The 17,759-nt window shown below is 38.9% G+C and overlaps 1 pseudogene across 1 annotated transcript in view; it reads left to right on the top strand.

Moving 5' to 3' along the window:
- The first annotated feature begins 6,011 nt into the window (after nt 1–6,011).
- LOC308610236 (ferritin light chain-like) overlaps nt 6,012–17,759 on the top strand; it is a 41,887-nt pseudogene continuing 30,139 nt past the window's right edge. Inside the window, exon 1 of the transcript in view lies at nt 6,012–6,032. The product of the transcript in view is annotated as a ferritin light chain-like (transcript). The remainder of the gene's footprint in view (nt 6,033–17,759) is intronic.

Genomic DNA, 17,759 nt, shown 5'->3' with positions numbered 1-17,759 from the left:
ACCCTGCACCTAAAGCAATTAGAGAAAGAAGAACAAAAAACCCCCAAAGTTAGCAGAAGGAAAGAAATCATAAAGATCAGATCAGAAATAAATGAAAAAGAAATGAAGGAAACGATAGCAAAGATCAATAAAACTAAAAGCTGGTTCTTTGAGAAGATAAACAAAATTGACAAACCATTAGCCAGACTCATCAAGAAAAGAAGGGAGAAGACTCAAATCAATAGAATTAGAAATGAAGAAGGAGAAGTAACAACTGACACTGCAGAAATACAAAAGATCATGAGAGATTACTACAAGCAACTCTATGCCAATAAAATGGACAACCTGGAAGAAATGGACAAATTCTTAGAAATGCACAACCTGCCAAGACTGACTCAGGAAGAAATAGAAAATATGAATAGACCAATCACAAGCACTGAAATTGAAACTGTGATTAAAAATCTTCCATCAAACAAAAGCCCAGGACCAGATGGCTTCACAGGCGAATTCTATCAAACATTTAGAGAAGAGCTAACACCCATCCTTCTCAAACTCTTCCAAACAATATCAGAGGAAGGAACACTCCCAAACTCATTCTACGAGGCCACCATCACCTTGATACCAAAACCAGGCAAGGATGTCACAAAGAAAGAAAACTACAGGCCAATATCACTGATGAACATAGATGCAAAAATCCTCAACAAAATACTAGCAAACAGAATCCAACAGCACATCAAAATGATCATACACCATGATCAAGTGGGGTTTATTCCAGGAATGCAAGGATTCTTCAATATATGCAAATCAATCAATGTGATACACCATATTAACAAGTTGAAGGAGAAAAACCATATGATCATCTCAATAGATGCAGAGAAAGCTTTCGACAAAATTCAACACCCATTTATGATAAAAACCCTGCAGAAAGTAGGCATAGAGGGAACTTTCCTCAACATAATAAAGGCCATATATGACAAACCCACAGCCAACATTGTCCTCAATGGTGAAAAACTGAAACCATTTCCACTAAGATCAGGAACAAGACCAGGCTGCCCACTCTCACCACTCTTATTCAACTTAGTTTTGGAAGTTTTAGCCACAGCAATCAGAGAAGAAAAGGAATTAAAAGGAATCCAAATTGGAAAAGAAGAAGTAAAGCTGTCACTGTTTGCAGATGACATGATACTATACATAGAGAATCCTAAAGATGCTACCGAAAAACTACTAGAGCTAATCAATGAATTTGGTAAAGTAGCAGGATACAAAATTAATGTACAGAAATCTCTGGCATTCCTGTACACTAATGATGAAAAATCTGAAAATGAAATCAAGAAAACACTCCCATTTACCACTGCAACAAAAAGAATAAAATATCTAGGAATAAACCTACCTAAGGAGACAAAAGACCTGTATGCAGAAAATTATAAGACACTGATGAAAGAAATTAAAGATGATACAAATAGATGGAGAGATATACCATGCTCCTGGATTGGAAGAATCAATATTGTGAAAATGACTCTACTACCCAAAGCAATCTACAGATTCAATGCAATCCCTATCAAACTCCCACTGGCATTTTTCACAGAACTAGAACAAAAAATTTCACAATTTGTTTGGAAAAACAAAAGACCCCGAATAGCCAAAGCAATCTTGAGAACGAAAAACGGAGCTGGAGGAATCAGGCTCCCTGACTTCAGACTATACTACAAAGCTACAGTAATCAAGACAGTGTGGTACTGGCATAAAAACAGAAAGATAGATCAGTGGATCAGGATAGAAAGCCCAGAGATAAACCCACGCACATATGGCCAACTTATCTTTGATAAAGGAGTCAGGAATGTACAGTGGAGAAAGGACAGCCTCTTCAATAAGTGGTGCTGGGAAAACTGGACAGGGACATGTAAAAGTTTGAGATTAGATCATTCCCTAACACCATACACAAAAATAAGCTCAAAATGGATTAAAGACTTAAATGTAAGGCCAGAAACTATCAAACTCTTAGAGGAAAACATAGGTAGAACACTCTATGACATCAATCACAGCAAGGTCCTTTTGGACCCACCTCCTAGAGAAATGGAAATAAAAACAAAGATAAACAAATGGGACCTAATGGAACTTCAAAGCTTTTGCACAGCAAAGGAAACCATAAACAAGACCAAAAGACAACCCTCAGAATGGGAGAAAATATTTGCAAATGAAGCAACTGACAAAGGATTAATCTCCGAAATTTATAAAGAGCTCATGCAGCTCAATAGCAAAAAAACAAACAACCCAATCCAAAAATGGGCAGAAGACTTAAATAGGCTTTTCTCCAAAGAAGATATACAGACTGCCAACAAACACATGAAAGAATGCTCAAGATCATTAATCATTAGAGAAATGCAAATCAAAACTACAGTGAGATATCATCTCACACCAGTCAGAATGGCCATCATCAAGAAATCTAGAAACAATAAATGCTGGAGAGGGTGTGGAGAAAAGGGAACACTCTTGCACTGCTGGTGGGAATGTGAATTGGTACAGCCACTATGGAGAACAGTACGGAGGTTCCTTAAAAAACTAAAAATAGAAGTACCATATGAGCCAGCAATCCCACTACTAGGCATATACCCTGAGAAAACCATAATTCAAAAAGAGACATGTACCAAAATGTTCATTGCAGCTCTATTCACAATAGCCCGGAGCTGGAAACAACCTAAGTGTCCATCATCGGATGAATGGATAAAGAAGATGTGGCACATATATACAATGGAATATTACTCAGCCATAAAAAGAAACGAAACTGAGCTATTTGTAATGAGGTGGATAGACCTAGAGTCTGTCATACAGAGTGAAGTAAGTCAGAAAGAGAAAGACAAATACCGTATGCTAACACATATATACAGAATTAAAAAACAAATGTCATGAAGAACCTAGGGGTAAAACGGGAATAAAGACACAGACCTACTTGAGAATGGACTTGAGGATATGGGGAGGGGGAAGGCTAAGCTGTGACAAAGCGAAAGAGAGGCATGGACATATGTACACTACCAAACGTAAGGTAGATAGATAGAGGGAAGCAGCCGCAGAGCACAGGGATATCAGCTCGGTGCTTTGTGACCGCCTGGAGGGGTGGGAAGGGGAGGGTGGGAGGGAGGGAGATGCATGAGGGAAGGGATGTGGGAACAGATGTATATGTATGACTGATTCACTTTGTTATAAAGCAGAAACTAATAAAAATAAATAAATAAATAAATACATTGGGGGAAGAAAAAAAGAAAGGTGGAAAATAGTTTTGCTATTCTTGTTCTTTGTTCTCTCTTCTAGTTGGTGTGCCTGAGTCAAAATTTTAGAATATTGAAAATTTAATATTTCAAACCCAAACCACATTTAAAGATAATAATAACAACCAGCCAAAACAATATCGGTCCAGAGGTTTGCATGGTCCGGGGAACAGTTCTCTGAGTGGGCCACTTGGAGTGGGATTTGCCCACCCCCCTCCACTCCTTCTGCCTCATATACTGAAGATAGAGACAAAGAAACCAACTCAAATCTTTCCAAAGTGTATTTATAAATAGAGAATTTGTAATCAGAAAAACAATAACAATATATAATAGAAGTAACATGATTTTTCAGAACCAGTATCTTGTTCTAAAGCAATATATAAAAAAGAAGGTTAGCTATAAACCCTGGACCTCTTTTTCATTGATCTCCTATTTTAATTTGTTAAAATAAAATCCATGGCCTTTTGAGTCAAACTGTCTCTTTAATTTCAGATTTAAAGATAACAAATCTCTTTTTAAATGGAATATTGGCACACAGACACCACACAGTCTGGCTTATTGCAACTGTTCTCTGTTGGTGAAGTGGCACATTTGTAATCCCCACCATAGCAATCTTCACTATTTCACAGAACATCATTCAATTGTACATCCCTAGGTGGCAACAAGAATGGGCACTTGAGCTCAGCAGCAAAGCGTTTGTGGGGAAATCCTAGGTCAGAACCCCTAAAAGGGGAGACTAACTTGAGGATGCCCAAATAACCTGAGGTTTACCTTGGCCACCTCCCCTGGCTTTCTGACTGCCTGTGGGAAAAGCCTCTCTGGAAACTCTTTTGAGGTTATTGGGGGAATCCTAGGACAAACACACTGCTTGCTTTTGCAGGAGGACTTGCCCCATACCCTACCCAGCTAGGTGTCTCACAACCTAGCTGGACTAAAAAAGCTTCAAGAAAAACGGGACAGACTGACATTTGCATTTCTACTTCCACCTATTCTTATGCACGTGGAGCAAAATATGTAGGTATAGCCCTCTTTCTCACACCCCAACAGATCCTGCTGTCCTCGAAACCCATCTGGTAGCTGCAGTGACTACAATGAAGGGAGTTATCTGAAACCATGTTGGTACTGAGTTTAAAGGATTTTTCATGCCATGCATTTTGGGGAAGGACACAGATAATAGTCCAAACATGGTATAAGGCAATGCCCTTTCTGGGTCCTTGAAAAATCAGTCACGGAACAGAGGTGGTGGACAGGAGCTGACAAGAGCTGGCTTGTTAATGAGCACAGCATCCCCGGGGTGGGGGGTGGGGGAATCCATGAAATGATTGACAAGAGAAGATGGTAAATGAAGGGAGAAGTGGGGACAAGTGCTGCTCAACCCAAGCTGAACTCCAGGAGGTAAGTTTCTCCTCTAATTGGAGATTCTTTCTAAAGGTTCAGTATTGAAGTGGGTGTTTGACGTTGAAATGTGCAGACCCATTCTAATAACTGGAAGGGGAGAAGACTGAGGAAGGCAAAAGAAGAGGGAAGATTTCCGATTACTTCTCCAGGCTGCTGACAAGAACCTGCTGCTCGCAAACCAAAAATAACCAAGCGAAGGTTGAAGGTAGCAACGTAAAAGTGCAACTCAAATTATTTTACATTCTGAATCCTCTTCAATATCGAAGCGAGTGTGGCACAGCAATGGTTGATTATCTTAAGATTACAGAGGCTGACCGCCTTCTTTGTTTGCCCACTAACACCGCTCCTCCAATAATCTCAAGCACTTGGCTGATTGATAATTCAATTCCAGTTGCTGCTCCTTTTCCCATTGCAGAAGGCGGCAGGGATATTCCCCTTCTTCCCTCTGTATTACAAACCCCATTAGTGTGGCCGAGGCTAATAATAGCCGGGCTGCTTACCTTCTCCGGAGGGATCGAATCAGCGCATGTCCCCGCGCCGGCTGCCCCGGGGCCGCAGTGCCGCCGCGCCGGGTCTGTGCTTGGTCAGTTCGGCCGGCCCCCACCCCACCTGCCAGCTGCAGCAGCTGCTCCCGCCGCTCCCGCCGCCGAGCTCCGGCCGCAGGAAGTCATCCCCCGCGCCGGGCCGGATCGCCACATTCCGCGCCAGCCGCGGGGGGAGAGGGGCCTCTTCCTGCTGCGGGGACCGGCTCCTGGAAACTGCGCTCAAAGATCGCTACCCTTCCCGGTTGTAGGGTTATTTTCTAGGAATGCTTTTACAGAAGAAGCGTCGCCGGCTGGTGGACCGAGAGAGAAGAGCCAGAGTGACTTTCTCTGCAGAGCGCCTTACCTCTGAGCGCTCCCCTGTCACTCCCGCGGCATGTACAGCTCCATTCCGCTGTGTGGGTTTTCCACCCTCTTCATCTTCCTTATCTGTATTGTTCATTTCGCTGAATTTGAGAGTGGGATTAGCTTTGAAGATATCATTCAAACACTCCGAAAATATTTTAAATTGGCGACTAGTTTTTCCAAGCCCCTGTAGCAAGCTCCACTTTCCCTCAACACACACACACACACACATACACACACACACACACAGTTACTCGCACGTACACACCCAGCCAAACCACTCACAATTAGGAAAGCTGGGACCTCTCGCCCTCTTGCCTACGTAATGGAACAGGAAACTCCCAAAGGAGTGGGGAAGTAGGACCGGCTAGCGAAAGCACTCGAGGAAAGAGAGAGGGGTCGCCCCAAGATTTTGTTGCTGTTCAGTAGTGTCCTTAGTGGACAGATGTTCCCCCTCTAACCCCCTGGCCCCGCCCCAAGTGGAATGGCTGGTCTGGTGACCGCTGTAACATTTGGAAACAAAGAAGCTGAAGCCACATTAACAGGTGGCTGCATCTCTTTCTTTCCCGAAGGATTTATCAGAATTGGCTTTAGGAATAATATTAGCATATACGTATATAATAAACCCTTTCCTTCTCTCTTTAAATTGGCACCAGCTATTAACAGGTTTCTCTCTCTCTCTCATTTTCCTCCCTCCCTCCTTCCCTTCCTCCCTCTCCTAAGCTGACCAGATCATCAGTTTCCGGACTTAAGGGGGAAAAAAAGGCCAAGGATGTGCTCTCTTTACAGCTGAACCAGGGCTTATTTTCCCGGTGTTCAGCCATTCCCAAGTAGAGAGGCTTTTTGACCCTAGGGTTCTCTGTGAGTGAACTTCTCACATTCAGCTTGCTTTTGGAATTGCCCATCACTAGGTCCAGGCCAGTTTTATCCTTGGATTTGTCCAGCAACCTAAACAGTATAATTGCACAAGGCCAAGGCAGTACTTTTAATCTAGGAAGAGTTCCCAACTCTCTGTTTAGCAGTTCCAAAATTAGGAGGTAGTGTAGCAAACAGTTTCAACAAGGCTCAGTAAGAATTCTTGACCCTAGAATGCGGGCTTTTAAAAAGCTGGAACAACCTAATTCATCTCTCTGAGTTTCACTTTCATAAAATTAGACCTCACCAAAGAGCAGGGGATTCTTAATATGTATCAAAGTGTATGTGGAATCTGGATGGGAATATTACATCTTTAATTTCACTAACCTCTAGCTGCAATTTAGTATTTAGCATGTCCTTTAAATCTAAATGCAGACAACAAACCACAATAATATTAGGAGTACCTGTGACTATATCCCCAGCAGATACCACAGACAATTTCCTAAGGCAGTTTTTATAGATATCTCAAAGTATCACTACTCTGATGTTACAATCAAATCATCATTACCTTTTTTTGTTTTATCTAATAGACTATATCTATTTTAGAATGGTTTTAGATATACAGAAAAATTAAGGGGATAATACAGAGTTCTTATATATCTCATTCCCAATTTCCTCGATTATTGACACCGTACACCAGTGTGGTACCTTTTTTACAATTAATGAGCCAATATTAATACAATAATATTAACCAGAGTCTGTACTTTATTCAGATTTCCTTGGCTTTTGCCTAGTGTCCTTAATTCCATTTCAGGCTTCCATCCAGGACACCACATTACATTTAGTTATCAAGCCCCCTTAGGCTCCTCTGGGCTGTGGTAGTTTCTCAGGCTTTTCTTGTTTTTGATAACCTTGACAGTTTCTTTTTTAAATGTATTTATTTAATTTATTTATTTTTGGCTGTGTTGGGTGTTTGTTGCTACGCGCGGGCTTTCTCTAGTTGCGGAGAGCGGGGGTTACTCTTCGTTGCAGCGCGCCGGCCTCTCATTGCAGTGGCCTCTCTCATTGTGGAGCACGGGCTGTAGGCGCGTGGGCCTCCGTAGTTGCAGCATATGGACTCAGTATTTGTGGTTCACGGGCTTAGTTGCTCCCTGGCATGTGGGATCTTCCCAGGCCAGGGCTCGAACCCGTGTCCCCTGCATTGGCAGGCGGACTCTCAACCACTGCGCCACCAGGGAAGCCCCAACCTTGACGGTTTTGAGGAGCAGTGATCAAGTGTTTTGTAGCATACCTCACTAATGTAAACTGTCCAATGCTTTTCTCACGGTAAGACTGGGATTATGGTTTATTGGGAGGACAACCAGATAAAGTGCCTTTTTAATAACATCTTATCAAGGGTACATGCTATCAATGTGATTTGCCTGTTGATGTTGACCTTGATAACCTGGCTGAGGTCGTGTCTCAGATTTCTCCACTGTAAAGTTACTCCTCCACCCCTTCCACACTACACTTGTTGGAAGGAAGTCACTATGTGAAGCACAAACCCAAAAAGTGGAGAGTTATGATCCACCTCCTTGAGGACAGAGTATGTACATAAAGTATTTGGAATTCTTCCACACAGATTTGTCTATTTTCCCCTAAACATTAATTTATTCAATTATTGATATTTATTTATATCAGTATAGACTCATGGATATCTATTTTATCCTTTGGGTTATAATCCAATACTACTTTATTTTGTTGTTTGAATTGTTCCAGCTTTGGCCATTGGGAGCTTTTGCTTTTGGCACCTGTGCTCCTTTGACATACTCCCTTTGGGGTGTGTGAGTTTGTGTGTGTGTGTGTATCTGTGTGTATCTGTGTTTAGCATGCATGTTTGTGTGTGTGTTTAATACTTCCTGACTTTCTGGTACCACAAGATGCTCCAGGCTCATTTTGTGTATTTCCTGCCCCAGTCCTAGAATCAGTCATTTCTCTGAGGAGCCCTGATTCCTTTTATTGGAGAGTAGTAATAGAAACCAAGATCTGGGCTCTAGATGTGCTGTTGCTAATGGGCTATTATTTGATTAGGCTCTCTTAACTGAGAGAACAAAGAAATATATATGTATACTAACCCATGTATATACACATATCAGTAAATACTTCTATATATAACTATCTATATCTATATTGAGCTGAGTGTATACTGATGTCTGCAACTATAATGCATTAACGCTGAGATTAGTTTAGCCTTCTCCTCTTGTTTATCTGTAAATTCATACTTCAATATTGAGAAATGTGGCTACCACCATCCACCATCTATTTATTTAATTGTTCCAATTTCAGTACACATGTATCAGAGTTGTGAACCCATCTCCCCAACATCACTATTTTTAAGTATAGTAGTTAATAGAGTCTCTGTTATATCTTGTTATTTGATGAGTTTAAATACCCATTCGTTTCTATATCACAAATTTGGTTTTTAAAATATTCTAATGACTACATTTAAAACATAGTAACTAGTTTCTTTTGAGATTCTATGTATTATATTTTATGAATTTAAAAGTGTTATTTTAAGACTATTTAAATGGGCTACTCCATATTGTCAAAGGGATTCACAGTAAAAAGAAGGTTAGGACCCCAACCTCACAAAGATTATTGTCAGTTTATAATGAGATGATGTGAAATTGTCTGGTGCAAATGTTGGGAGCTCATGCTTGATAAGTGTTAGCTTTGTCCACTTGGGCAGGCTTCTTTCTCCTTTAAAGTTCTAAACACCTTGGAAGAGAGAACATGCTAAACCTTATGGTTAATAATTTATAATGTAGTGGAAGGATTTGCTAGGCATCAGTGTTGGAGGTAAAGGTCCATATAAGGTTGACGGAGGATGAGTGATTCCACTGCAGAAGTTTGTACTTGATATAAATTAATATAAGTGCAAGCAATGTATTTTAAGTTCATTCTAGAGGAGTAGTTCAGAATAGCTTCATAGAGGAGAAGACCTGAGCTATCTTGGGAGATGTTTAAACAGATGAGGAGTGGAGCCGGAGTTGAGAAGGCAAAGGCAGTGTAGCCTTAGAATGCAAATGTTCACAGACATGATCTTGTGGTTTATTCACCATCCTTACCAACCTAATAAGGACACCTGCTGGTAGCTGCATCATCATCATCATCACCATCAACATCATCACCATCATGTTAATAAAGAATGGATATATTTGCCAGGTAGTCAAACAAGCTCTTTGCATGTAGCACCTAGATGTTTTCTACGATCCACCTTATGAGTTCAATCATTGTAATTATTCTCATTTTTCACATACAAAAATGAAGACTTAGAGAGATTAAGTAATTTGTTCAAATCTTGGTGTGTGCCCTCTCAACTCCATGCTCTTTACCTCTGTGCTTAACAGGCTAGGATGATTTGCCCATATTAAGGGCTCAAATATTGGTTGATAAGTATAATAATCTCATAAAAGGAAAAGTGAAGTAATCTACTTTGATGTTTATGGTGCAGTTTGGTGAATGCACTGAAGTGCCAATAGATGAATAATAAAAGTTAGAAACACACAAAAATAGAGAAGAAAAATTCATATGTGTATGTCTGCTGGGAACAAAAAATCCTCCTGAATATCTAACTTCTTAGTAAATATCAGGATATCACATACGCATCATTAGGCAGCATCAATGGAGGATCCTCTGTACCCTGCAAGAGGGCACTGTTATAGATGCACAGAAAGAAAATTCATATTTCCTGTACATTATAAATAAGGACATACTATGATCACTCTTTAAGAATGAAGTAATTTGAGTTTTTAAATTTTCCTTATCAATTGGTGTATATGAATCATGTTAGGTGAAGAATTATTGGTTGATTGGACATTTTATGTTTTAATTCTTTACAGAAAACAGTAAACAAATCCTTTTAGGCTTAAAATATCACATTCAGCAAATGAGTTATTATACTGAAGAAAGTGATGAATTCAGTAAAGTGTCTGGAATCTAAAATAAGAAGTAATTGAAGGAACTGGGAATAGATGACATGAAGCAAGACCAGGAGAGAAGTAGGTGGTCGCTCTAAACTATTTTAGGAGTTGTCCTATGAAAAAGGGTTTAGACTGTCCCACACTGAAGATTTTAGACCAAGTAGACAGGTTTAGGTTGATAAAAGGATGAACATTTTGACAAGTAGAACCTTTCAACTATAAAATGGACCGACTGCATTTTAAACTCAAGAACTCCCTGTTACTGAAGTGCTTTAACAGAGGTTGAAGTTAAGCAGTTGGAAAAGTAAGAGCCTTTACAGTGAGAAAATTCTATGATTCTATGGTTTTCAACTCATAAATTTGTGTAGTTCATCCATTTTACTCATTGTATACACTTAAGTATATTGTTCCTTGAAATGGCCATTCAAAGTTGTTTCCTGTGCCACACACTATGAATGTTAGGGTTAGTCCTGTGTAAATCTTACCCCCATTGAATTAGTATTAACCCTAAGCAAGCAGCTTTCTTACATAAGGAAACAAAAAAAGAGGTTCAGAAATGTCCAAACTAAGTTTTTATAAAACTGTGTTATCAAATCTAATTTATCAAAAAACTTCAAACAGGGGCTTCCCTGGTGGCGCAGTGGTTGAGAGTCCACCTGCCGATGCAGGGGACACGGGTTCGTGACCTGGTCTGGGAAGATCCCACATGCCGTGGAGCGGCTGGGCCCGTGAGCCACGGCCGCTGAGCCTGCACCTCCAGAGCCTGTGCTCCACAACGGGAGAGGCCACAATGGTGAGAGGCCCATGTACCGCAAAAAAATAAAAATAAAAGGAAGATGCAGACCTGTATGCTTCAGGATTTTCTCACCAAAACCCCACACAATTTCTTTACTATTCCAGCCAAGTATGGCCTAGCCCTACCCTCATCCCTGTTTTTCTTGGTTTAGTAATAAAGAAAGAGATGGAAATAAAGAAGAGATATCAGGTAGAAAGATATAAAATAGTGGGGAAAATAATATAAGTGAAGTCAAGTACCACCATCATTTACTAGAAGTGAACTTTCAGCACCAGCATTAATATTTTTTCCTGTTATATCTGTAAATGATAATAACTAATATGTACATAACAATTTTCAATTTAAACAAATCTCATTTTTATAACTAACTACTTCGCAACAAGCAACATGCTAAGGCAACACCAATAGATGAAAAACGGTAGTCCCTGGCCCCAAGGAACGTTGTCCAGGAGAACACAGATATATGTAAACAACACAATCACAATACAGTGTAGCGAGTGCAACAATCAGGCATGCAGAAGTGCAAGGGTAGCAAAAAGGAGCATGTGATCACAACACTAAAAAGAAGACTGCACAAAAGACATAATATGTAAACTGAGGTTTGAAAAATGAAGTGGGTTTCCCAGGTGCCCCATAGGGAGAAAGGAATTCTTGGAGGAGGGAAAAGCATAAATGAAGACAGTGAATTGTTCATATAATCCAGAAGTGAAGTAGGCAATGGCAAGAGAAATGATTGGACACAGGCGTCATGAATACTTGCATGTCTGCATTTTAGCAAGTCCATTCTAAAGGAAACTTTGAGGATCAACTCGGGGGTGGGGGGCCGCAGGGGGCACAGAACTAGTCATTGCTGCCAGAAACACGGGAACCACTTTCTACCAACCCACCAAAATAACGACTTCAAAGGCAACATGGTATCACAGAAAAGGTTTGTTTTTTTGTTTGTTTGTTTTTAGTTCATTAGGTCTCACTTAAAATTCTGATTCCACAATGCACTTGCTTTGGGATCTTGAACAACACTCATAACCTCTGCAAGTTTCAGTGTAGTAAGTTTATGTGATTACCTTCATCTGTAATATCCCTGCGTTGCAATCTTAATGGAAACTCAAGTTCAGGTCAAAGACAAGTTTCTCTGTGACCTCTCCTCTGAATTGATTCAAAAGCTGTCTCTCCCGTCCTCATTTGGCTTCTCTTATGGAATCTCATAAAAACTTCTATGACCTCTTTTGTGTTTTTTTTTTGTTGTTGTTGTCTGTTTGTTTGTTTTTTAATTTAAGTATAGTTGATTTACAATGTTGTGTTACTTTCAGGTGTACAGCACAGTGATTCCTTTTTCACATTCTTTTCCCTTATAAGTTATTACAAAATATTGAGTAGAGTTCCCTGTGCCAATAAGGAGATCCTTGTTGTATCTATTCTATGCCTTATTTGAATGACCGTAGCACTCGTTGTCTGTATCATTTTTATGTCTCTGGTTGCTTTGTGACTGAAAATGAAAAATTTCTATTTGTTCATTTCCTGGCCCTTCCTTAAAAATGTGTTCATTTATGTATTTCATATTTATTGACTACATCTTAGACACCGTGTTAACTGCTGGTTCTAGATGTTAGTAAAATATAGACCTTCCTGCTCAAAAGGTCACAGTATTTGTGGGAAAACAAAAAAATGAACTACCTATATCTCAAAGAGCTTTGTACTTCCCAAAGAGAACACACCTAGTAGGTACAATAAATACATGTATCATACATAAATGTATAAATAGTTAATGGGATTAAAAACTAGAGATAATTGCTTTTCGATTCTGAGGAAATGATGATTATATTTCACCAGGAGCTCAATACCACTCTGAGAATGAGGGCTTAACCCCCGTCCTGACTCACTGCATTGCTTTTCTGTATAAAAAATACACAAGTCTGTATATACGCTCTAGAAAAAGGCTTATCTGGCATGAATTTCAGAGAGCAAGAAGAAAACTTCAAGAAGTTCAGAGAAGCATCCAGCAGCTCAGATGATTGGCACTAATACAACTTGCTTGACAGGAAAATTGAGCTGTAAATCTCACAAAATTAGATGATCTTTGAAGAATTTCAAAACCTCCTGCTATTAATTGGAAATCCTAGAAGAACCGCTTCTTTTAAAGCATACTGATAATATGCTTTACAGCTTAATATTCAGAAGCCTATGTTTTGGCTAAGTGAGCTTCAGGAAAGAAGGAAACTTGTGGTTCCGTTCCATCTACTCTGCAAACTCTGGTCAAGACATCTACTTCTGTGCTCAGCCATCTTATCATCTGTAAAATGGAGGCAACTCTAAGAAAACATAGTTACAGAGATGTTGCACAGTTTCATGTGTCATTGTCTTCATTTGTTTCAGAAAACCAATAACATCTAAGCTACTACTGCAAAGAGTGCAATGTTACTTGGGGTCATCTGGTGCAGCTCTGTCAAAGTAAAGAAAAGGAAAGCGGCCTAGAATAACGATAATTTTCCCAAGAGGACACTATTATTTTATGGTAAATCTGGGACAAGAACCCTGATCTCTTTGATGCCATTCCATTGTTCTTTCGTTGGGTTCTGAACAACCCAGAGAAAGAAAGAGAAATAAAACTCCTATGTGCTGTGTCACTGGTACAGGTCGTGGCAAGATTGGAATTGGAGCACTACATATTAACAGGTATTTGGGGAATTCTTCAAACTAATTAAGATATATACCAGGTCCATAAAAAACAGTATGTTTTCTGAAGATGATTCTGTGGCATGAACAGAACTGGTAACTGAAGGTGTCTGTGTGCTGCAGTTCCAAACAGCATGGATGAATGGTTGTTTTCTGGCACCTTGAAGACTCCATCCCAACATACACATTAAAATAAAATTAACATTTCAACTGGGTCATAGTTAATTCTGCATGCTCTTGTAAGTCAGCAAAATATTCCATATATCATTTAAGTTGTCACTCCCTTTCTTTTTTTTTTTTTTTTTTGCCGTACGCGGGCCTCTCACTGTTGTGTCCTCTCCCGTTGCGGAGCAGAGGCTCTGGACGCGCAGGCTCAGCGGCCATGGCTCACGGGCCCAGCCACTCTGCGGCATGTGGGATCTTCCCGGTCCGCAGCACGAACCTGTGTCCCCTGCATCGGCAGGCGGACTCTCAACCACTGCGCCACCAGGGAAGCCCCGTATCTGATTTTCGTATTAGGACTCTTCTAATTTTTTATATACATTGGAAAATAACTGATGTCTTTCTAAGGTGTATATCTTTGATTATGTTTTCTATTTTCATAAAGCTTCTTGTATTCTCTACTCAAAACAGGAGTAAATAATGGCTGCATATAACTAATCATAATCAGCCATTTTGTCCAGATTTTTAGATGTGTTGGTATAAAGCTACCATAGTATTCTTTTGTAATTAAAAAAAATTCTCTCTGTTTTATAGCTAGTCCCATCTCTATCATATTTGCCAAATATTGCTTATTTTATTGGTGTTTGTAAAGAGCAAGCTTTTGGTTTTCTTTGTCACGTTTACTGCTTTTCTTCTCTATTTTTGACTTTTCTCTTGATTAATTTTGTCCTTCCACTCTTTGGGATTTACCTTGTTCTTTTTCTATGTCTACGGTCCATTTCCTGTAGCTTCAAGAGCCATTTTCCACAACTCAATGAGCTCTGCTGGCTGTGTCATGGCCACTTCATCATATGCCATTAAAACTTAATCTCATACACTGTGTGAAGACTCGGCGGTCTTATTTTGCTTTCAAAATTGTTCTATAGCCTTGGATCCTTCTTCTTCTCCTAAATTAGCACTATCATCAGGGAAAATTCTAGTGGGCCTAGAATTCTAGGCTTGCCTTTCCTGCAGTTTCATAATCAAAGAAAAAACATTTCCACCCTTTTTTTGATGTTGATCGAAAATTTAGCAACACTTCTTTGCACTGTATTCAAATCCCAAAATATGAGCAAGCCTTCATGCACACAGGCTCACTGAAATGTCATAACTTTAAACTATGTATGACCTTGAACAATGACCTTTCCAAATACTCCACACTCTTTCTAGGTGTTCAGACTTTTTCATTCCTACAACATCTTTTACATAGGGTCGATTTGTGTCCTAAGTTCTTCCTCACGCCCACTTCTGAGTATATATCCAGAGGAAATATCATCATAATTTGAAGAGATATCTGTACTCCCATGTTTATTGTAGCATTATGCACAAGAGCCAAGGTATGGAAACCACCTAAGTGTCCATAGTAGATTAATGGATAAAGGAAATATGGTATATATATAGAATAGAATATTATTCAACCTTAAAAAAGAAGAAAATCCTATCATTTAAGTCAACATGGATAAAACTGGAGGCCACGATGCTAAGTGAAATAAGACAAAAACAAATAGTGCATGATGTCACTTATATGTGGACTCTAGAAAAATAATGAAATAAATCAACTCTTCCCTCCCTGGACATTTTCCTCAGCAGAATCTAGCAGCCTCTACTATGAGTATTATCTTTTTTCTTTTTATTGTTTGTACCAGATCACAACCCCAGGGAACCTATGTATTTACCGATGTATATCTACATTATAGTTTACCATTGTTCTTTTCCTTTGTAATTCATTCCTTCCACTTCTGGCCTCAGAACCTCATTTTTACTTTGGAGAAGTCCTTGTGATTCAGGTAGGCTGTGTGTCTCCTTCCTAGGCTGTGTGACTTGGGGCTGGCTAGACACAGTGTTTCACATATACTCTATATGTCTTAAGTACTTATTTCTCTGTTTTCCATCATTTTCCCTCCAAATTTTTGTGTAGTTATTTTTTAATTGACATTTGTATTCCTTTCTTTTGTTTGACTAAGGTACTGTTCAACCAATCTTCTGAGTGCTTAATTTCAACTTTTTTAATTCTAGAAGTTTCTTTTGGTTGCATTTCACAGATAATTTTTGCTTAAATTGTACATGTTGCCCTTCTTTTAATACATTAATCATAATTTTAAATAATAGTTTCATTGAGATATATTTTACTTTCCATATTATTTAAAGTGTACAATTTAATGTGTTATGCATCTACCACCACAATCAATTTTAGAACTTTCATCCACCCCCCAAAAGAAAAAGAATCTATTATAGGTCACTCACTCCCCCATTTCTCCAAACCCTAGGCAGCCACTAATATACTTTGTCTTTACAGATTTGTCTAGTCTGGACATTGCATACAAATGGAATCATACAATTACTTAGCATGTTTTCAAGGTTCATCCATGTTGTAGCATGCATCAGTACTTGATGTCTTTTTATGGCTGAATAATAGTCCATGGTGTGGATATTACTATGTTTCATTTATCCATTCACAATAAATGGTCATTTGGTTATTTCCACTTTGGGGCTCTTATGAATAATGCTGCTGTGGTTGGATTTACGTGCAAGTTATGTATGCAGGTCTAGATTTGTTTTTTAAATTAACAGACTATTTCGGAGCAGTTTCTGGTTTACAGAAAAATTAAACAGAAAGGACAGAGTTCTCATAACTCCTTAGCTCTCTACCCAGTTTCCCCTATTATTAACATCTTACATTAGCGTAAGATGTTTGTTATAGTTAATGAACCCATATTGATACATTATTACTAACTAATATCCATGGTTTACATTAGACCTCACTCTTTGTTTTGTACATTATATGATTTTTGACAAATGTGCAATAACCTGTATCCACCATTACAGAACCATACACAGGAAGTCTCTTTGCCTTTAAAATTCCGCACTTCACCCATCCTTTTCTCCCTCCCCGCAACCTCTGGCAACCACTGATCTTTTGACTGTCTCCACACTTTTGCCTTTTCCTAAATTTCATATAGCTGCAATCATATAATATGCATGTAGCCTTTGCAGATTGGCTTTTTTTCACATAGCAATATACATTTAAGCTTCTTCCATGTCTTTTCATGGCTTCATAGCATTTTCTCTTTATTGCTCAATGTTGTTCCTTTGTACCAACATATACCATAGTTTGTTTATCCATTCACCTATTGAAAAACATCTTGGTTGATTTCAAGTTTTGGCAATTATGAAAGAAACTGTTATAAACATCCATGTGCAGGTTTTTATGTGGACATAACTTTTCAGTTCCTATGGGTAAATACCAAAGAGCATGATTACTAGATCACTGTATGGTAAAAGTATGTTTAGTTTTGTAAGAAACTGCCAAGTACCCTGCTAGCAGCAAATGAGAATTTCAGTTGTTCTGCATCATCAACAACTTTGGTATTTCATTATTTGGATTTTAGCTATTTGAATAGGTGTGTAGTGGTATCTCGTTACTCTAATTTAAAATTCCCTGATGACATGGAATGTGTAGCATCTTTTCATATGCTTATTTGCCATGTGTCTATTTTCTTTGTTTAATCATAGTTGTTTTGTTTTGTTTTTTAGCCAATGCCTACTAACTCTTGTCCTCCTGTGTCTATTTATATTGTCTTTTTTCTTTCTTTTTTTTTTTTGAGCTTTTGATCATTGAGTCTTTTTCCTGGTATGTCCAATTATTTTTTATATTAAAATTGGGCTTAACTTATTTTAGGAAACTATAAAGATACCTCCATATTCTGGATGTTGTTATCGTTCTCTTGAAAAGATTTCCTTTTGC

Source organism: Mesoplodon bidens, assembly GCF_964165515.1.
Source record: "Mesoplodon bidens genome assembly, contig: HAP1_SCAFFOLD_301, whole genome shotgun sequence".
Lineage (NCBI taxonomy): Eukaryota > Metazoa > Chordata > Mammalia > Artiodactyla > Ziphiidae > Mesoplodon > Mesoplodon bidens.
This window is presented reverse-complemented; position numbering and strand designations above follow the sequence as displayed.